Source organism: Propithecus coquereli, unplaced genomic scaffold (genome assembly GCF_000956105.1).
Source record: "Propithecus coquereli isolate 6110/MARCELLA unplaced genomic scaffold, Pcoq_1.0 Scaffold563, whole genome shotgun sequence".
Taxonomy (NCBI): domain Eukaryota; kingdom Metazoa; phylum Chordata; class Mammalia; order Primates; family Indriidae; genus Propithecus; species Propithecus coquereli.
The window spans coordinates 130,693-151,500 of NW_012151541.1; the positions used below are offsets into that span (position 1 = coordinate 130,693).

The 20,808-nt window shown below is 38.7% G+C and overlaps 1 protein-coding gene across 1 annotated transcript in view; it reads right to left on the reverse strand.

Moving 5' to 3' along the window:
- SRGAP2 (SLIT-ROBO Rho GTPase activating protein 2) overlaps positions 1 to 20,808 on the reverse strand; it is a 226,279-nt gene that overhangs the window by 86,410 nt on the left and 119,061 nt on the right. The window lies entirely within an intron of this gene.

Sequence of the window (20,808 nt, forward strand, 5' to 3'; positions counted from 1 at the left end):
CATGAAAAACTGAAATGTTCTTTCCAGCTCCCTTACAAAGCAATGTTGCAAAAGTTCACCATCCTCAAACAAACATCTCCCCCATGCTACTTCTTAAGGTAAGAACTGAGTCTTCCCTCCTTTCCTTTCTCTCTTTTTGCTGGCTTGCTTATTTTCTTTCTGTGGAAAAGCCAGTAAGAAATGCTTCCTTGATATTGTCCAATCATATGACCATGGCCTGCAGCTCCAGGTTTTGTGTTAGGGCAGAGAGCACTCATTCTGAACCCAAGAGAGAAGGATACTAGCTAGGCCAGGAAGTGGCAGAAATTTAGGAAAAAGGCCAGTGGAAGTACCTCTGGGTTATAGAGAACACCATCTGGTTTGCTCACATCCTATAACCAAATGGTGAGCTCATCTACACTGGAGATTAGAAACAGCTCTGGATTGAACAACATGAATTTGGTCCGAGAGTCACCCAGGTAAAACCCATCCAGGTAAAACCCATTACTGGAATTGTTTCAGTTAAGAAGTATCTTTAGATGTTAAAAATTAGTGAACATAGGAAGGAGAAATAGGATATTTACATACTCTCAAAGTATCCTTACCAGATACTTATGCAAGGCATAAGTGCAAAGGCAAAGGTAGTATCTTTATAGTAAAGTAACCTGGGAGATACCCACCCTAAGCAAGTAACCAAAATTACCACCATCAGCAATGGGACAAGTCGAAAGCAAATGCCTCCTGATATAATGCACTGAGAAGAACAGAACATTACTTCTATGGTGTTCTTGCCGAAATTGCTTACCCTGAATCTAATCATGAGGAAACATCAGAAAAATCAAACTTGAGGGGGATTCTACAAAACAACTGGCTAGTACTCTTCAAAGAGGTCAAAATCATGAAAGACAAAGGGAGACAGAGGAATCACTAGAGATTAGAGGCCACTAAGGAGACAGTTCACCTCGATATAATGTGTGATCCCAAACTGAACCCTGAACCAGAAATTGAACATTAGTGAAGTAATCAGTGAAATTTGAATAAGATCACTAGATTATAGTATTGTATCAGTGTTAATTTCTTATACCGCAGTTATATGAGATTTTAACATTTTGGGGATTTGAATTAAGGGTATACAGGAATTTTTGTACAATTGTTGCAATCTTTCTTTAAGTCTGAAATCATCTTAAAATGAAAAGTTAAAACCACAACATTAAGAGGGCTTCTGCTTCACTGGCTCCAGAGTATAAGCCCTTTAGTGTCGCATGCAAGGTCCTACCTTCCCAGCCTCATTGCTTGATGTTCCCCTACAAGGGACCTGTGCTCAGCCAACCTCACCAATGATACCTGTAGTTCTGCAACACTCCTCACTTGTTTATACTCCCTTGTTTCCTGGGTAGGCTGTTTCGCCTCCCAGCAATCCTATCCTTCCCTTTCCAACACTACCACTCTCCTTAAGACACAAAAAACTTCAAAAGGCAAAACTCACCTCACGCTTCCCTCCACTGAAGAACCTATTATTACACGGTATTGTCATTGCTTATTTACATGTCTGTTTCTCCCACTGGACTCTGTGCTCTTATGTCAGGGGCCATGTCGTGCCATCTTCATAGTCTCCACACATGGCAATGTGCCCCTCAGAGCCAGAACTCAATCAACTATGTGTTAAGTGAATGTATTGTCTACACTTAGAACTATCATAACACCCCACACATCCGTGCTATGTCTAATAGTTTGCCAAACACTTTCATAGAAATTCCCTCACTTAATCACAGAATTTCAGAGAGAAATCTCAGAAAGACTAGTACAAACTCGTATTTTACAGATTAGAAAATCAAGTCCTGGACAGGTTACAGGTTACAGAGTTAAGTTGCACTGTGAGTCAGTGTGAAAGCTGGGATGAGATTCTCATTCCCAGATCAGTATTTTTTTTTTTTTTTAGATTCATAAACTACCATAAGGGCCTCTCTCCTCCACACCAACAAATACCACAGTGTGTATGCAGGCAGAACTCTCTGGGGCAGGGGTGGGGAACCTGTGGCTTTAAGGCCATATGTGGCCTTTTAGGTCCTTAAGTGCAGACTTTTGACGAAATCCAAATTTTATGGAACAAATCCTTTTATTTTTATTAATACATTTATGTTTATCGTTTACATTTTTATTTTTAAAATGAACGTATTTAAAATACCAAAGAAAAAATAAGTTTCAACAAAATAATCCTCCCAGATTGACTGGGAAACCATCAGTGCTAAATTGATGGCTGCTACGCTCATGATTTAGTTCTAACTTTCCCTGCCTGACTGGCGCCACTACCAACATGAGGCTGGTTGGTAAGTTTATGGGGGTCGCGTATGCCAATCTGTTATCAGCTTTTGACAACAGTGTACTGTATTTCTGTTTGAAGTGGAATTTGTGAATAGTTGCACAGCTCGACAGTAGTTTTTAATTCTGTCTGCTGAACAGTCCATCACATCAAAGACTGGGAAACACTGAAGGAAGAAAACGGATTTTTTAAATGAGGATTGGGAATTACAATATTATCTTGTTTCTGCTAAAGATAAGATGATTTGCTTGCTTTGTGATACTGCAATATCAACATTAAAGAAATTCAATGCTCATCAGCATTATATCACTCATAAGGATCACAAATATCTTAAATTAGAGGGAGAAGCATGAAAGACTGTATTTAGAAATTAAAAGATGAAAAGCAAAAGCAAAAATAATTCTTTCAAGCAGCAATAAGAACTGGAAATAATGCCACTGAAGCAACTTATAAAGTAGCTTGTATACTTGGGAAAAAAGGGAAACCATTCAGTGATGCAAAAATTGTGAAAGAATGTATTGTCGAAGTTGTAGGATGCATAGACCCAGATAACGTTTCAAAGTACAAACAACTGCCTCTTTCAAGGAGAACCATAATGATCGGCAACATGAATTAGCCTTCAACTTAACAGAACAACTTCATGCAATACTTCAAAAGGAAAATATATATTATTCGATTGCTTTGGATGAATCAACTAACACTACTGACTCAGCACGGATTTTATACTCATTCAGGTCACAACAGAAAATTTTCTCTGCTACAAAGAGTTACTTGCTTTGGGTACTCTTGTGAACAGAACATAGGGAATAGATATCTTCTACAACTTTTGAGATAAATGTCATGATGTTGGACTGATTTTGGTAAATTTAGTGAGTGTACAAACAGACAGTGTACCTTCCATGACAGGAAAACATGAAGGGTTTATTGCACAGATAAAAAAAGTATTAACAGATCCAGATGCTCTTACTTCTTTTCATTGTATGTTGCATCAGCAAAATCTCTGTGCTAAAGCTACTGTTTTAAGTGATACTTTGCAATAAGTTATAAGTATTGTTAACTATATTTATGCAAATGCAACACGGCATGGTCAGTTTCATAACATCCTAAAGTTGAACTAGGAGGTATTCAATGTAGATTTGCCATATCATTCTAAAGTACACTGGCTATCGCAGGGACAGGTGTTAGCCAAAATTTTACCTCTGCAAGAACAGATAGTTAAATTTTATGGAGAACAAAATCGGCAATGTGAATTATTGAAAGAAGATTTCTATAGGAACGCAGCATTTCTGTGTGATCTGTCAAATCAAAACGATTTGATATTTCTTTGCAAGGTAAAACTCAATATATATATGATATGTGGCAAAAAATCCAAGCATTTGGAAAAAAGCTATCTTTTTTCAAAACACTTCTTCTTCAAGAGGAAATTTTAGATGAACATTTTCTCTGGTCAGCAAAGGTCATTGATGAGCAGGATGATATTAATATATGTGAATCATTTGAAGAATACACAGCTGTTATAGACCTATTATTTAGACAATACAACGAAAGGTTCACTGACTTTGAGAATCATGACATCGCACTCAGATTAGCATTTCAGTCATCAAGGCACCTAAAGAACTACAGATGGAATTGACTGAGCTCTCAGTAGATGACATTTTAAAGTCATTGTTTGATGCTAAGAAAGATCCAATTGAAATATGGAAAAATGCAGTTCAATATCCACGTCTTTGGCAACATATCCAAAAAATGCTTTCTTGCTTTTCAACCACTCATTGCTGTGAATCTATATTCTCCTGCCTAACCCAAATCAAGATGCCCTTAAGATCATAAATGACTGACACCCATCTAAAGGATCAACTGAAACTGCGGACATCCATGCTGCAACCAAACATTCAAATGCTTTCCAACAGAAAGCAGACACAACAAAGTCATTAAAAGATTAGTTAACTTTAACAAATAGTTTTCATTTTTTGAAATTATTAAGTACATAGTAGTTAGATTTTTACAAAATAATGTACATTTTTAAGTGTATCTAATTGAAGTTTCTTGAATCTAGCCTTATTTGCTTATAGCTAAATTAATGTGGCCTTCCCACATGAAAAGGTTCCCCGCCCCAGGGGGCCTGGTTGTGGTGCTTGGGGAAAGCACTTAATAAACGCTTGCTAAAACGAACTGAATCACCAGGGAACAGCACCTTGATTCCTCATTTCATTCTTGTTGAACCTGAACAAGGTGTAACTTCTAAGGTCTAACCTAACCAAGGCACTGACTGCATCTTCTGACAAATGTGCAGCCAGAATACACTAGTCGTAAGTGAGAAGGCCCGATTTTCCACCTAAGAGATCTCTGATCCAGAGAGAGCAGGAGCCTGGCTTTACTCCAGGCTGGTGGAAGGATGAGGCAGAGACTACATAGCCCCGAGCTATGTGGTATCAGGCCAGAGGCAACAAGCTCAGATCACATCCTTACATCTAACCTGAGGAGGAAGTCCATTAATGTGTCAGAAATCATCTGCTCTGATTACAACATCCTTTTTAATCTTCCTGGCCCAAGAGGGGCTATGCCCTGATAACTTTAATAATGCCAGCAGGTACAATTAATTTCCATTCCCACTCTTCCTATACTGTTACATCAAGGGAATTGGAAGGACAGAATTAGACTCCACTGGGGCTTCAGCCTGCAGCTCTGAGACAGACAGACTGCTCAAAACCTGGCAGAGAAAACCTTGCCCTGTGTTTCATCAGAAGAACCAACGCTGACCTATCAAAGCTTGAAAGACCTGAGTGGCCTTGAGGACAAGGGTAGTTGTTTTGTGTTTGGGTAACAATGGCTACAGAATTAAATTAAGTTAAAAGGCCCAGGCAGGATTTGATATGAGACTACTGGACGTAGATATTAAGCAATATTTTATGTTGTTTTAAAGAATATCTATTTTATTGGTCGATGTGTTCTGCATTTAATATATCTCTAATGTAAAGTTTTTTATGACTTTATCAAGCTTTTTAAAACTAAAAACATAAAGTCAACTAGAAAAGGTTATCTTGATTTATATAACTTTTCTTTTCCAAAGCAATTTCGCATACTTTGTCACTGTTATCCTCACATGATCTCCAGTAGGCAAAGAGGGCAAGAAGTGTGCTTCTTGTTCAGTTAATAGATGGGCACACGGGAGTCTGGGAAGGTCAAATTCTTGTGTAAGATTCACAAGAAGATAATGCTACAGTTGGAAGGGAATTTATTTTTAACTCCCTGTCTCCGACTTACATTATTACATTCCTTCTCATGATTAGCTGAAAAGGCAAGAAAAGTGCTACGAATTTTAGAGGAGGTTGTGTTGAGAGGAGCACAGTTTCCAAGCTTCCAAAATCCAGATTTGCTCAGATCCATTTCTTCCTGGCCCCTGCACAGTACCCAACATTGAGTCCTCTCATTTAAGTTCTATGAGCTATATTATTCTCATTTTCCTTTTATCCATTTTAATTTGTTCTTCTCTCCTCTTTGCTAGCTCTTCTATGTCCTCTCTCTAGGCCTCGACTGCCCTTTACTCTGAATACTCACTTTCATGGCTTCAACTCTCAGTTTTATGTGATTAATTTTCAAATCTCCCAGCTCTTATGCTCACTAAACCTTCCCTTTCCCATGTCTAAAACTGACCTCAGGCAGTGTGGTGTGTCCTGGACAGAGGAGTGAATAGAAGTTAGAAAACTTGATAGAACTGGTCACATTCTCTACTACTATCTAACTGGGTAAACTAAGGCAAGTCACTTCTCATTGGCTCTCAGATTCTTCATTAATTACAGGGCTGGGCTAGAATCAGTGGCTCTTCCACATACTTCACTCAGTAAATGGCAACTCCAACTTCCCATGGCTCAGGCCAAAATGCTTGGGGTCATCTTTGACTGTTCTTTTTCTCGCATGCCACATTCAATCCATCAGCAAATCCTATTGGCTCCATCTTCAAAATACGTCTCAGAATTTGACCACTTCTCACCACCTCCAAAGCTACCACTCTGTTTCAATACACTATCGCCTGAATTATTTATAGAAGCCTCCTTAATTGGTCTTCCCTTCCTGTTCTACCTTGCTCCTCCTTTAGTCCTCTCTTAACATGGAAGCCAGAATAATCCTATCTAAACAGGAGTCAGACCGTAGCACACCTCTCCAAATCTTCCAGTGGCTCTCCAATGGTTTCCAAGGCCCTTCCTCATGCAGTTGTACCCTGCCCGCAACCACATCTACTACCACCCTTCCTCTTGCCTACTCTGCACAAAGCTTCCTTACTGCGTCTTTAACCAGATAAGCACATTCCCATCTCATGGCCTTATATACACACTGTTTTTTCTGCCTGAAATACCTTCCTCAGAGGCGAGCTAACAGCAAAATCCCTCATTTCCTCCAAGAATCAGTTAAAATGCTAGCTTATCAGTGAGGTCTTCCCTGACCCCCCTATATAAAATAGCAATATCCCTAGCACCCCATCCTCTTTGCCCTGTTCTATTCTATCATCATCTGATATATAATTATTGATTTATTTATGTATTGTCTGTTTCTCCTACTAGAATATAAACTCCATACAGGCAAGAACTCTTTGTTATTTGCTGTATTCCAGTGCCTAGTACAGTGCCTGGAACATGGAAAGGCCATTATAAATATTTATTGAATGACTAAGTGAATTTTGATTCTTCTCTCTAGTATTTACCTTTTCCCACCTCATGTCAGTCACCTCGTCCTATATCTTTGTTTTGTCTCTTAGTAAATCTCATTCTTTCAGTTCCCATTGTTATTATCTAAGAATTCGTTTCCACTATTCCTCTGAATTATTATAGCAGGCTCCCAAATAGTTTCTTCCACCGTAAACCACACTAAATACTGCCACCAATGGCACAGAAATCACGGTTTTTGAGATTTCATTGTCCTGCCTAAGATGGTGAATGGCTCTCTTTGACCTGTGGTTTGAATTCCTCTCGTTGCCATTCAAAGTTTGCCATACTCAGGCTCCAAGCTCTTCCCACATATTTCTCCCATTGTTGGCCAAAAGGAAGCCTCTGTACTGGCAGACTGGTTTCATGACTGGCATCTCTAGTAGGGACAAAGATGCAGGAAAGGAAGTTGGGATCAGATAATATGGAAACATTTAAAATATATTTCCATAAGATAAGAATAACTGAGAATTCTGGCAGCAGGTAATGAAAAGCACATCAGCTCAATTCTTTACCCTCTATGACGCTTTCGTGACTCTCCTCTCATGAATCTATTCCTTTTCCAAACTCCTGTAGACAACTAATTATCTGTACCACTCATTAAATTGCTATCTTAAGTTGTAACCTGCTTCAGGAGTCTCTGGCCTGTCTATTCAACTGAGATGTAAGAAATCTAAAATCTTGAACCATGTTGAAAGCCTGCTCTGTAGCGCTTTTATAGTGCCAACTTGAATACTGAGCAATTATAGACAATCAAACAATATTAGTAAATTGAACTGAATGAACTGGTAGTGCTCCTGAATCTAAATAAAGCAATGCTTTTTTTTTTTAAGAGTCCCTGAAAGAAGGGTCAGGTAAGCTCTGCAATTTTCCTGGCCTAAGAACTCAAAGGCCCACAAAGGCCACTGACTCAGAGAGCAGCAAAAAGAGAATATGTTTTTCTCCTCTCCACCCTCAAAATGAACATCAAAAGGAAAACAAGGTCATGGGAAGAGGCAAGGCAGGAAAGGATGCGATGCTTATGTGGGCAGAAGGCTTGGATTATTTTGGCTTTGGAGAAGAGACAATTAAAGTTAGAGACTGGATCTCCCAGTTTGCTTCTGTATTTCCTTTCTACCCTATAGGATAACACACTGCTAAAAAAGATTAGCTTAGAGATGCAAAGACCACCCTGGTTGGGAGATGGCACAAGATGCACACTCTTCTACATGAACATAACCAGACATCATCTGGCCATAACATAACTCTACAGAGCACTTTGTTCCCAGGTTTTACTGATTCTTATGACATTCTGGGGAGGAAAAGTAAGGTTATGAGTAATTTTCTTGTGTAAAGATGAGGAAACTGAAACTTAGCATGGTGAAAAAACTCCACTGAACCAGTCAGGGCCCAGACTCAGGCACAGCTCCGAGGTCCAGATTCTCAGCTGAGCTCAAAGATAATGAGGAAGACAGAAGAGGAAGAAAAAGAGAAAGAAGAAGAGGGAGAAACCCTCTCTCCTTGCCTTATATTAAATGAAAGTAGGGTATTTCCAAATGAAAGCACAGGCTACCTAGTCACTCTAAAAACAAGTGACTCCCAAGAAGATACAATTAATGAGATTCTGGATTATTTCTGCATGTACAAGAACACGGTCCAATGGAGAGTCAAGAAAACATAACCAAAGAACCAGAAGAAATGCATAAATAAGCTATGGGATAGCCAGAATATTGAATGCTGTATAGTCATAAAAAGCAGTATTTTTAAAGAAGATGCAATGACATAAGAAAAATGCTTGCTCAAAATGTTAAATTAGAAAAAGTACTCATATAACATATTATGCAATATGATCCTCATTTTCTATAGAAAAATATGCATAGAAAAGAGATTAGAAAGAAATACAAAAATGTTAGTAATGATTCTAAGTAATCATTATTTTCTTTTTGTTATTTTTGTTTTTCCCCACAATGTCTTGAAAAAACAAGTTTTACTTTTACAATTGAAAAAAAAAACCCAAAGCTAAAGGGTTTTTGGTTTGTCTATTTAAAAATTAAAGGAAAAATAAAATAAAAACAGAAAATGTTACTTCTCAGTCCTGTCCCTGGGCCTCAGCAATAACTACTTAGCTTACCGAGAGGATGATTGCCGAGCTCTTGAGACCATGGAATGGGATGCTCCTAGGTTCCTATGGTCTTTTGAATAATTAATGCAGACAATTCAAATTAATCTATAACTAGAAGTTTTATGTTGAATAAATACTGGGGAAAGCTGGCTGTAGACCCAAATGACTTGTGGAGTATGGGGGAAAAGAAGAAAAAGGAAAACAAAACCCCCAAGGGCTGGGCTTAAAAGCAAAGAAAGGTAGGATTAAGTAGAAAAACTAAGAGATCAGAAAAAGTACAGTCTTGTAAGGAAAGAAGACGATGAAAAAGGAAAAACAGATAATGCTATCTCAAAAGAAGGAAAATTTAAATTTTGTTCTCATTCTAAATAAAAATCATGCTCAGACAAGCAGGAAGAAATTCAAAGGAAAACCCTCAACAAAGATAAATAGGAGAATCAAAAGGAGCCAGTCCTGCAAGAAGGGAGGCAAAAATCAAGGGTGCGTACTCTGTCTGCACAAGCTGGGCAAGAAGCGGAAGCAGAAAGCACAATGGAAACACTGGCCTGACAGAGGCACAGCAATGGATGAGCAGAACGCACGAGCTGTTAATTCCCTGCACAAGCACTGGTTCTTTAGCTTACCGAGATGACGCCGCCTTCCTCCACGCAAGGCAGCAGAGCATGACGATGTGAAGAGATCAGGGGAAGCCAAGTACCTAGGCTCGAATCCCAATTTTCCCATCAACCAGCTGTATAACCTTGAGTAAATTGCTTAACCTGCCTGCCGATGTTCTTAATCTCCAAATGGGGATGATAAAACCAGTACTCATCTCTGAGGGTTGTTGTGATGATTAAATGGGTTAATACATGTAAAGTACTTAGGACAGTCCCTGGGCATGATTAACACTCATCTGGAATTAGTTATAATTTTTTTTCTTATTGCTGTGAATTGTGTAATAAAAAATTGATACCTAGTCAGTTTGCACACCATTAGTGTGTATAGTTTCTCCCGAGACTAATAAGTTTTTGCAAACTACTGTTTGCATGGTGCCTGATGAGTTGTATTAATAATCCTCTCATTTCCTCAGAGAGGCATCTTGCACTCAAGTATAAGAGATGGTAAAAAGTAACTTGTCTAAAATTATCAACTGATGTTTAAATTATCAGATAAATGATTGAATTGGTACCCCAACATTTGTATGATGACACGGTGCATAACATCTTACAATCAGCTTTCTATCAAGTGAGAAAAAAATGTAACCATAAAATTGAAGTTCAGACTATTACCACCCTATTCTTGGGCATCAATATTAGCATCACTATTGGTGGGTTAACTAGATATTACGTATTTTCTGAAGTGATGCAATGTGAAGTACTAACATTACTTATTATGCACTCTAAATCAAAAATATGTAACTTGAATCCATTTGGGCCTTTAAAAACAACTTCCAATTTATAGGAAATACAGGATACAGGCAGAAGCTAAACAACAACACAAGTAAACAACCAGACAAATCTTGAAGGTGGGACATTTTGCAGGACAACTGGCCTGGTCTCTTCAACAAATCAGTGTCATAGATAGAGAATAGTACTAGATTAAAGGAGACTTAAGGGACATCAAACCAGTGTGCGTTAGATACTGGCTTAGACAAATCAGTTGTCAAGGACATTTTTAGGACAACAGGGAAATGTTTGCATGGCTTAGGTGTTAGATGAAATGAAAATTTACTGAACTGTAAAGGTAAAAGATCTTTACTAAACTAGCAGATTACAAAATAGAATGTATAATACAATCTGCTTTTTAAAAAGTCATATTTTTGTTTTCTGTAATTTTCTAATTTTCTATAATACATATGTAGTATAAAATTTTAAAAGATTATTGAAAAGAATAGAGGGAAGGGGGAGAAAAAAGGGGGGAGAAGGAGAGGGAAAGGAAAAGGAGAGAAAGGGGAGATGGAAGGGGAAGAGAGGGGAAGAAGAAGGGAAAAGAAGGCGAGAGGAAGAGACGGAGAGAGGGGAAGAGAGGGAGAGGCAGGTTTTGAATACACTATCCTTAAAGCCTGGATTGTGACCAGGTTCAGTGATATATTGGAAAGAACAACAACCTTCCAATGTAAGGTTCATAGCAGCATTATTTAGAATAGCTTCAAACTGGAAACTATCCAAATCCTGTCAATAGTAGAATGGATAAAATTGAAAGTTTCATGTCCCAGGAACCATCTCAACTCAAGGCAAACTGGGACAGTTGGCCATCTCACGTGCTGTCCACTGCAGAGAAGATGGGATTTGTAGTTCAAAGCCTGCCAAGTTAGAGGGGCTTGATAAACATCTTGGCTTTCCATTGAAACCCTAGAAAGACCGTATCTTAAGTATATACAATATGTTTCAGGACTAGGGGCAAAACCAAAATACACCCACATTAACAAAGCATATAATCAAGCCCACACAAGTTCAAGCTGGTCAACAAGTAATTTAATGCCCTATCAGAACAAAACTTAATACTCTTCAGAGGAAGAAAGCACACCTAGAGTCGCTATGCATCCAATATGTCTCTACAATGTCCAATATATAATAAAAAATTAGTAGACATGTAAAAAATAAAGAAATGTGATCCTTGGTCAAGAGAAAAATCAATAAATAGACCCACAGATAATGTAGATATCAGAAATAGCAGACAAGAAATTTTAAACAACTGCCAAATATGTTTTTAGAATACCCATATGATACTTGAGAGGCTGAGGCAAGAGGATGGCTTAAGCCCAGGAGTTCAAGTATAGCCTGGGCAACATAGCAAGAGCTCATCTTTAAAAAAGAAAGAAAGAAAAGAAAAATACATCTATATGAAAAGATGGATATAATAAGTGAAGAGATGGGAAATCTTCATTTCAGGAGAAATACAGAAACTATAAGAAAAGAACCAAATGGAAATTGTAAAACTAAAACATACAATATCTGGAGTAAAAAATTCACTGGATGGCATTAATAGCATATTAGATGCAATAAAAGAAGGAATTGGTAAACTTTAGAAATCATCTAAACTAAAGCACACAGGAAAAAAAAGGTTGAACCTCTGGGATTGTATCAAGTAGTCTAATATACAAGCAAGAGAGGAAAAAGAGATGGGACAGAAAAAAAATATGTGCCAAAATTTTTCCCAAATTGATCTACAGATGAAGGATATCTGAATACCTGAGCATTGTATTTATTCAAGCCAAATGAATACAAACAATGAAAACCACACTGAGACTCTTATCATAGTCAAACTGCTGAAAAACAAAGATTAAGAAAAAATACTAAAAGTAGCCCCCCCAAAACGAAGAAAAGAAAGAAGATACATTACACATAAGTAAGCAATAATAAAAACCTAAGAACCACAACTGCCTTCTTATCAGAAACAATGGAGGCCCAGAGACAAAAGAATGATATATTTAAATTATCGAAAGAATATTATCTGATTCCATTTACATAAAAAAAATTTAAAACAGGCAAATACTTACACTGTGTTGGAAGTCAGGATAGTGGCTACCCTTCAGGGGTAATGGCCAGAAGAGGGCAAAGGGGCGGGGGGCGGGGCTCATGGGATACTAGTGACATTTTTTTCTTTATCTGGGTGCTGGTTACCACTCATTGCACTATATACTTTACAGGCACTTTCTCTAAGTATTTTATACTTGCATAAAAAGTTTAGGGAAAAAACCTTGCAAAATAGATAAAAGGATCAGAGAAAATATACATTCGGGGCCTACTACAGCGGATGGTATTCATAGTAAGCATTTTATGAAAAGTTGCTATTATTATCATCATCATCATCATCCCACAGAAAATTTTAGAAGATCTAAATAGACTGAGCTCTAAGCTCCCTGGGGGTGAATCTTACTCTTCAACTTGATTTTTAAGTTCTTTTAAGCACCTATCATAATGTTGTCTTTACAGTGTTCACTAATAAATATTTATTCACTGTGTGATTTCCTAATTTAGGGCAGTGTTCAAATACCCAGGTTGCATTTGGACAGTCTTGTTTTCTGTCCACTGCACCTCTCTTTCTCATACTCCATTGGTTAAACTGCTCTTCTTCAGATTCTCTTAATCGTCCTTTGATGTATAAAAATCGAAGTACTATTACACCTTTCAATGTTCTAAACATAGCACCTTGAGCTCTTTCCGAAAAGACAGATAGATACCTAAGAACTAAAACACCAAAAGCAAACATACAAACTAACCTAAGCAAAAGACTGCAGACATCTTTGATGCACACATTCCCTTTGAGCTGCATCTTCCTAAGTCCAAAAAAAGCCTGGACCACCCAGAGAGAAGCCTCAAGGGAGAGCATACAGATGCTGCTGACCTAGTGTCACAAAAAACAAAGCTAAAACACCACCAACAGCACGAGCTGCAAAGCTCCCCTCAGTGTTGGCTTTGGCAGCAAACCTGACGCCCCTTATCAGCAGAGATACCTTTGAAGTAGCTGGCAGCCTTCCATCCCCTACTCAAATAAGCTCAGCTTCACATCCTATTCTTTTCTCCAAAGAGGATCTTTTCATCAGATATGAGAGAAAAAAAGCTCAATTAATCAGAACAGATTTTTGCTACCAACAAGATAAATTGGAATTGGAACAGCTGTCTGTAAAGCACCACGCAACACTGTTAGTTAGTGACCATGTTATAATGTGGAGGAAATTCAGTCAGTAACAGATACTGAGTTCCGTAGGCGGGGGAGGGGGGGCACGTTGGTATGGTGGCTGGGGGAGAGAGGGAAGGTTATCTATTCCTTTTCCCAGAAAGGTAAATCCTTTCTCAAGGGCGCAGAACACAGCAATGCAACCTTTGGAAAACCATGCTTTCTCCATTCATTCATTCAATCAACGTTACCTACTAGGGACATTCAACCATACCAGCATTGTGGGTTATTTCTTCTCCTCTTCTTATTTATGACAATAACACTACCCAACATGCCTCCTCACAGTATCATCACGCTCCCTCCTCACATATGCCAAACAGCTGGACTCAAAGCCTTTGTAGGAAATCCTATCCCAGTCCAAAGGGGATAAAAAGATAGGTAAGATCCATTGCTTTTAGTTTTAAATCCCCTTTATCCTCTTTTACTACCAGACTCATTTTCTTGGTGCCAAAGGAAATCTGACTGTCGTGGCAATTCTCTTGTGACTGATTTCCTAATGGTAAAAGGGACATGTTTAACATCTGAGGGCCCTGGAGAAAAGTATTCACTGAGCCTCTTACATTCCTTCCTCGGCACTCTTCTTGCCTTCCGCACTTCCTGCAGTGTGAAGGAAGCCAGATTCAGCCTTTGTCACCAGATTTTATCTGAAACTAATTCACCCTTCATCACCCTCCAAGAATAAAGTAGGAAACCACAATGGGTTGCCTAGAGAAACCGGCCTAGATGCTTCAGCAGGGGCAAACATGGCTCACATACAGGATCTCATGGCTTCAGACGTCCTCTGTGCTCTTCGGTTTGCCCAAGATGGACAACAGAGCACAGCAGTGGTTCTCAGCCCTGGCTGTATGCAACAACCATCCAGGACCTATTCCAGAGACTCTGATTCAACGGCACTGGGGTGGGGCCTTGGCACGGGTATTTTAACATTATCTTTTACATCAACTTTATCGAGGAATAATTTACATACAATAAAATGTACACATATTAAGTGTACATTTTAAATGTATGATAAACGTCGTCAAAAGCACCGCCATTTTCAAGATTACATAATGTTTTTATAACCATACAAATTCCCTTGTGTGGCCCCTTCAATCTTTCATCCCCACCCTGATCCCAAGGCAATCACTGATCTGTTTTCTATCACTATAGATTAGATTTCTCTTTTCTAAAATTTTATATAAATCGAATCATACAGAATGTACTCATTGTGCTTGGCTTCTTTTTATCAGTATAATGTTTGTGGAGTTCATTTACATTATATCTACTTAGCATTTTGTTTCTTTTCATTGCCGCCTAGTATTCATACATGGATATACCATATGTTTTTCCATTCATCTGTTAATGGATGTTTGAGGTGTTTCCAGTTTTGCCTGTTATAAAGTAGTAGTTTCCTATGGCAGCTGCAACAAATTAGTGCAAACTTGGTGGCTTAAAACAACACTCATTTATTCTATTATAGTTCTGGAGGTCAGAACTCCAAAACTAATTTCACTGGGCTGAAACCAAGGTGCCAGCAGGGCTGCCTTTGCTCGGGAGGCTCTCGGGAAGAATCTGTTTTCTTGCCTTTTCTAGCCTCTAGAGCTGTATTCCTTGGCTCATGGACCCTTCCTCCATCTCCAACACCGGTGGCATAGCATCTTCTCTCTATGACTCTGCTTCCCGCTGCTTCTATCACATGGCCTTCCTCTCTTTTATCTGTAATCCCCCTCTTATAAGGACACCTGTGATTGCATTAAGGGCCAACTGGCTAATCAGGCATAATATCCCCAACACAAGATCCTCAAACTAGTCATATCTGCAAAGTCTTACATGCATAAGGTAACATTCACAGGTTCTAGGGGTGAAAACATGGACATCTTTGCAGCAGGGGGTAGGGGGGATTATTCAGCCTACCACAAAAACTTTATGAATATTCAGGCACAAGTCTCTGTGTGGACAAATGCTCTTATTTCTCTTGAGTAAATATCTAGAAATATCTGAATTGCTGGGTCATATGATAAGTATGTATTTGAATTTATAAGACTGCCAAACTAGTTTCCAAAGTGGTTGTACCATTTTACATTCTTACCAGCAACATATGAGAGTTCCATCCATCCTCACTAATGCTTGGTATTATCAGTTGTTTTAATTTTAACCACTCTAATGAGTATGTAGTGTATCTCCTTATAGTTTTAATTTGCATTTCCCTGATGACTAATGATATTGAGCATCTCTTCATATGATGATTGACCATCTAAATATTTTCATTAGTGAAGTATCTACTATTTAATAAAAATTTTCCCATTTCTAAAAATTTGGGTAGTTTCATTATTGAGTTCTAAGAGTTCTTTATTCTACATTCTGATATAAGTCATTGTGAGATATATGTATTGCAAATATTTTCTCCCAGTCTGTGGCTTGTCTTTCATTTTCTTAACAATGTCTTTCTGGCAGAGGCAGGTGGATCGTTTGAGATTAGGTGTTCAAGACCAGCCTGAGCAAGAGCGAGACCCCGTCTCTACTAAAAATAGAAAGAAATTATATGGACAACTAAAAATATATATAGAAAAAATTAGCCAGGCATGGCAGCGCATGCCTATAGTCCCAGCTACTCGGGAGGCTGAGGCAGAAGGATCACTTGAGCCCAGGAGTTTGAGGTTGCTGTGAGCTACGCTGATGTCACGGCACTCTAGGCTGGGCAACAGAGCGAGACTCTGTCTCAAAAAAAAAAAGTCTTTCCAAGAACAAAGGTCCAAGACTTGATGAAGTTCAGTCGATCATTTTTTTTCATTCAAGGTCACAAAAAATTCTTTTAACTTCCCAAGTAACTTTCATGTGCAGGCAAAGTTGAGAGAACTACTGGCTACAGGGAATCTGATCTGGCTCTCTCAATTTAACCTGAGTTTTTGCCACAGAAACTTCGAATACTAAAGGCAAAAAAGGAGTACAGTTAACTGGAGTACTGTAAAAACAAGGGTGCAATTGAGAGTGTTAGGACTGTCTGAATTGACCAGCTTCCAAACTTAAGTGTGAGCAGCTGTCAAGGGCTAGAAACAGTGACAGAAAAGTCAGAGGTACTTTTAGTGTTTTCCAGCTAAGTAAAACGAGGAAGAGAGAACAGGATTGTCCTCTCTCCTGTGGGAAAAAGCACATCCAAGTTTACTTCAGTTTAAACCGAGCAAGTGGGAAAAATTATTTGTGTTCCTGGTGGGATTCTTTAGAACATACCTTTTACAGAGACCACATGAAGATGGCAGCCAAACTTGGCAGCGTTTGGCCACCGTTTTTTGAAGCCCCGCATTAAACAAATGAAGGTGACAGCAATAATATTTGCCCAAACCTTAGTTCCAACAGGGATTAGACAGACTGAGCTTTCATTACATGAAAGGAGATGTCAGGAGCACCAAATGGGCTCAATTTTCCCTGGAGTCCTAGACAAAGTCGGTCTGTTTTTAAGCTGTGGACAGGAGGCTACTTTCTCCAGATGTTATATTTAGCTAAAGGAATCTCCAACATGCTTCAATGCAAAATGTAAAATATGTCCCAGCAGACATAACCACAAACCGGAGGGCTAGCAGGGTGCATCCCTTAAGGGGGTCCAGTAGCATAGAGAGGCCAATTGTGCAGCCACCCTGACATCCCCAAATTAGCTAAATTAGCTGTGAGCCAGATTTTTGGCCAGTTCTCACATTTAATGAGTCTTTGTTTCTCTCATAGAGGGACAGAGACATTCTGTCCCTGGGGAGAATAAACATACTGCCCTATTTCCCTCCCAACTTTCAGCTGCTTGTCTCAACCCCAGGTAAGAGAAACAACCCAATGTTGATGTTTAATGCCTCCATACCCTGTGAAGGTTTGTGTGCAAAAGATTAGATTAATTCTATAACTAAATGAAATATCTAAATTCAATGGAAAAGAATGAGAAAATTCATAAAACTCTCTTCCCTGCACTCCATATAGAAAGAATACTGGTTTTCATTTAGATGAAAACATTGGGTTCTAGAGCTAGATAACTGGATTTAAACAATAGCTTCACCTCATTTTTGCTTAATGTCTTTAAGCCTCAGTTTCCATCTTCATAAAATAGGGATGATGATAATAAGAGTAACCACATTATAGAATTATTGTAAGGACTAAAGGAGATAATGTATATAAGGTGCTTAACACAGTACCTGGCAAAAAGGGTTCAAAAAAATACTGATTTTTATTATCACAACTTTTACCAGTGAATTGTTAAGTTTAATAGATTTTTTAAAAAAAAGAATTTAAAAAAGAAGAAAATCTATGACTTTTGCTCATGACAAATACATGCAAATTCACATAAAGGACAGGTGTCCATAGTCAAACCTGAAATAAAGGTATCTTTTCTGAAGTCTATGGCTCTAGAGAGATGGATTTTCCTTTTGCTACTGGAACCAAATTTACTGTAAAAACAAAAGATACACCTATCTATTTTATACATTTGGATCTCAGTTTGGCATCTCTTGGTTGCTGGTCATTGTAGATAGCAGCATCTGAAACAATGCTTCATTCCTCAAGAAATTCAGTCTTCATTTGCTTAAGCTAGCCCTCTCCATGCCCACACCTACTTTTGTTTTGTCCTTATCTCTGGGAGTGCAATTTACCTATCACAATTTAGCAAATGTTACCCAACAATCAGAAGGAACCCCCCGCCTCACCCACCAGGATACCCTCGTCATCATAGAATTGTAGTATATTGGATTTAGAAGGTACCATGGGAATCATATAGCCCAAACTCTTTTTTTTTAAAGTTTAGGGAACTGAGGCTCAGAAAGAAGTAATTGTCCAGAGTCTTAGAGTTAATAGCAGAGCTAGGCCCAAGAGAAAGGATCACTTGGAAAAGGTCTCTGCTCTGACAGTGCAAAGCAAGCCCAGGGGAGATTCACATAACAGACTGGCCAGGCATATTCCTTAGGTCTCTTGTCTGATTACTATGTATTAACCAGTGGGACTCTAATTCTTCACATGCAACACACTCTAAACAAAAGAGATTGAAAAATTAGAGCATAAAGAATGTTTCTAGAAAGCGGAGAGGCTCTGGCCCAGCCAAAATAGAATACATCTATTCTTATGATCTTCCAACCAGCTTGTACCTTAGAGCTCCCTGTCTGCACTGGAACTCCAAGGGAGAGAGAGAAGAGATTGCTCACCCTGTGGGATAGCAGTCATTGGCCATTCAACAATCCTATGCGTGTCTCTAGTCAACTACAATTTAACTGATGCAAACTTATAAAGACCAAGAGAAAGTCCTATGATCTGCAGCTATACACAACAGTATGAATAAATCTCCCAAACATAATGTTGAATGAGAAAAACCAGACACAAAAGAGTACATACCGTATGATTCTATTTACATAAAGTATGAAACTAAGCAAAACTAATCTCTGCTGTTAAAATTCAGGACAGTTGTTATCCTTGGGGATTTGGAGGTGGGGAGTGACTAGATGGGAGCCCGAGCACAGGGGGTTAAATGTTCTGATTCTTGATCTGGCAGCTGATTACACAAGTATATTCAGTTAGTGAAAATGTATTTAGGTATAAACTTATGTGTACTTTTTTCAATGAAATGTAATGTATTAAGGTCCTGTGAGAAATAAGTTCTTCCTTACACTCTAGCATACAAATGAGCTTAAGGAGGTCAGCCCTGAGCTCAGAGCTAGGAGAATCATTCATGGCTGGATTTTCCTTCTGGAGGTCATATGCCCCGTGCCTTGTATATGTGCCATGCACACAGATCTTCAGTGAAATGCGTATGGCACACTTGAAGAGCCAGGTACACTCACGGCTTTGCTATCTGGCTGCCTTCAGCATACACACCTCTGAGATCTGGAGAGGCTCTAAGAGTCAGCTAGGTTCTTCTCTAACCTTCTAAGGCTGGGAGAAAAGGGAGCTGAGAGATTGGGTAAATTCTAGCTAAGTGAATATCTCTCGCCAAAGTTTTTTCTTAGATGAACAGAGAAAATTGAGGTGGAAACTATCAGTCAATCCCTTTCCTTCTTGACATAGTCAAATGGTTGTCATGGTCACAGAGAAGAGCTGAGGTGGTACTCAATTACTGTCAAGGTTTCACCTAAATAGGTTTTAATTTTAGTCACACACACACATCACTGAGTACTGCGGAATAACTCAAATTAGTGACAAGCAAGCTAGAGAAGATGCTGGAAACCATGGAAGAGACAGTGAAAAGTACCCTCACCCCCAAATGAAGTGTGGCCCCAACCACAGCACAGCCGGGCCACTAAAAATAGCCAGTGAGCTCTGGGAGGAGTTATTGTTCTCTTCCTTCTTTTCTTTGTCAGCTGTTTGTACCCTCAATATTCTGTCTCTAAGACAAAGGGAAAGCCCCCTCATGGATGCAATTATGTAGATAGAAGATTCTAAATCAGATATTTTATCAGGCTGGTAAAAACAGGAGAAATTAGGTATTAATTTCAGATCTAGCAAAAACTGGAAAACTTCCTAATATTAAGAATTGGAAAACTGAGCTATGGCTAAATCAACCACAATCCTGTTTACTACAGTCTTTTCTCTCATAGCCTCAAATCTTAATACTAAATTTTGTCAACTGGAAATTGATGAATTCTAAATAGCCCTATATAACCTCTTTCTACCTATGACTTGTAGGAGAATTATTTGCCTTCTGAAAAGTCTTCAGAGGATGTCGAAGCTTGAACGTTAGACATGGCCTATCACACACAATGGTTGGGGCCTTTGCCACCATTTGCAACCAAACTTCATGAATAGCTGATTACACTGTGAGCTCAAGCTGAGAGAGCTTAGAAAAGAGGTTCCTGGGTTTCCAAAAGGCTGGTTCCACCACTGACAGGTAAGGTGAATTTGGCAGAAAGTCCTTAAGATCACTGTTTGAGTTTTCCTTTATCAAATGGCTCAACCTACACTCAAGAATTGTGCTAACAATTGAGCTTCAGAAAGCATTCAATCACCCAAAGACAAAGACATGTCATGATAAGAATAACCAAATTCATGAGTCTACCTTGGCCAAGATGAGAACTTGGAGAGACAACTAAAGCAAAAACACAAACATACAT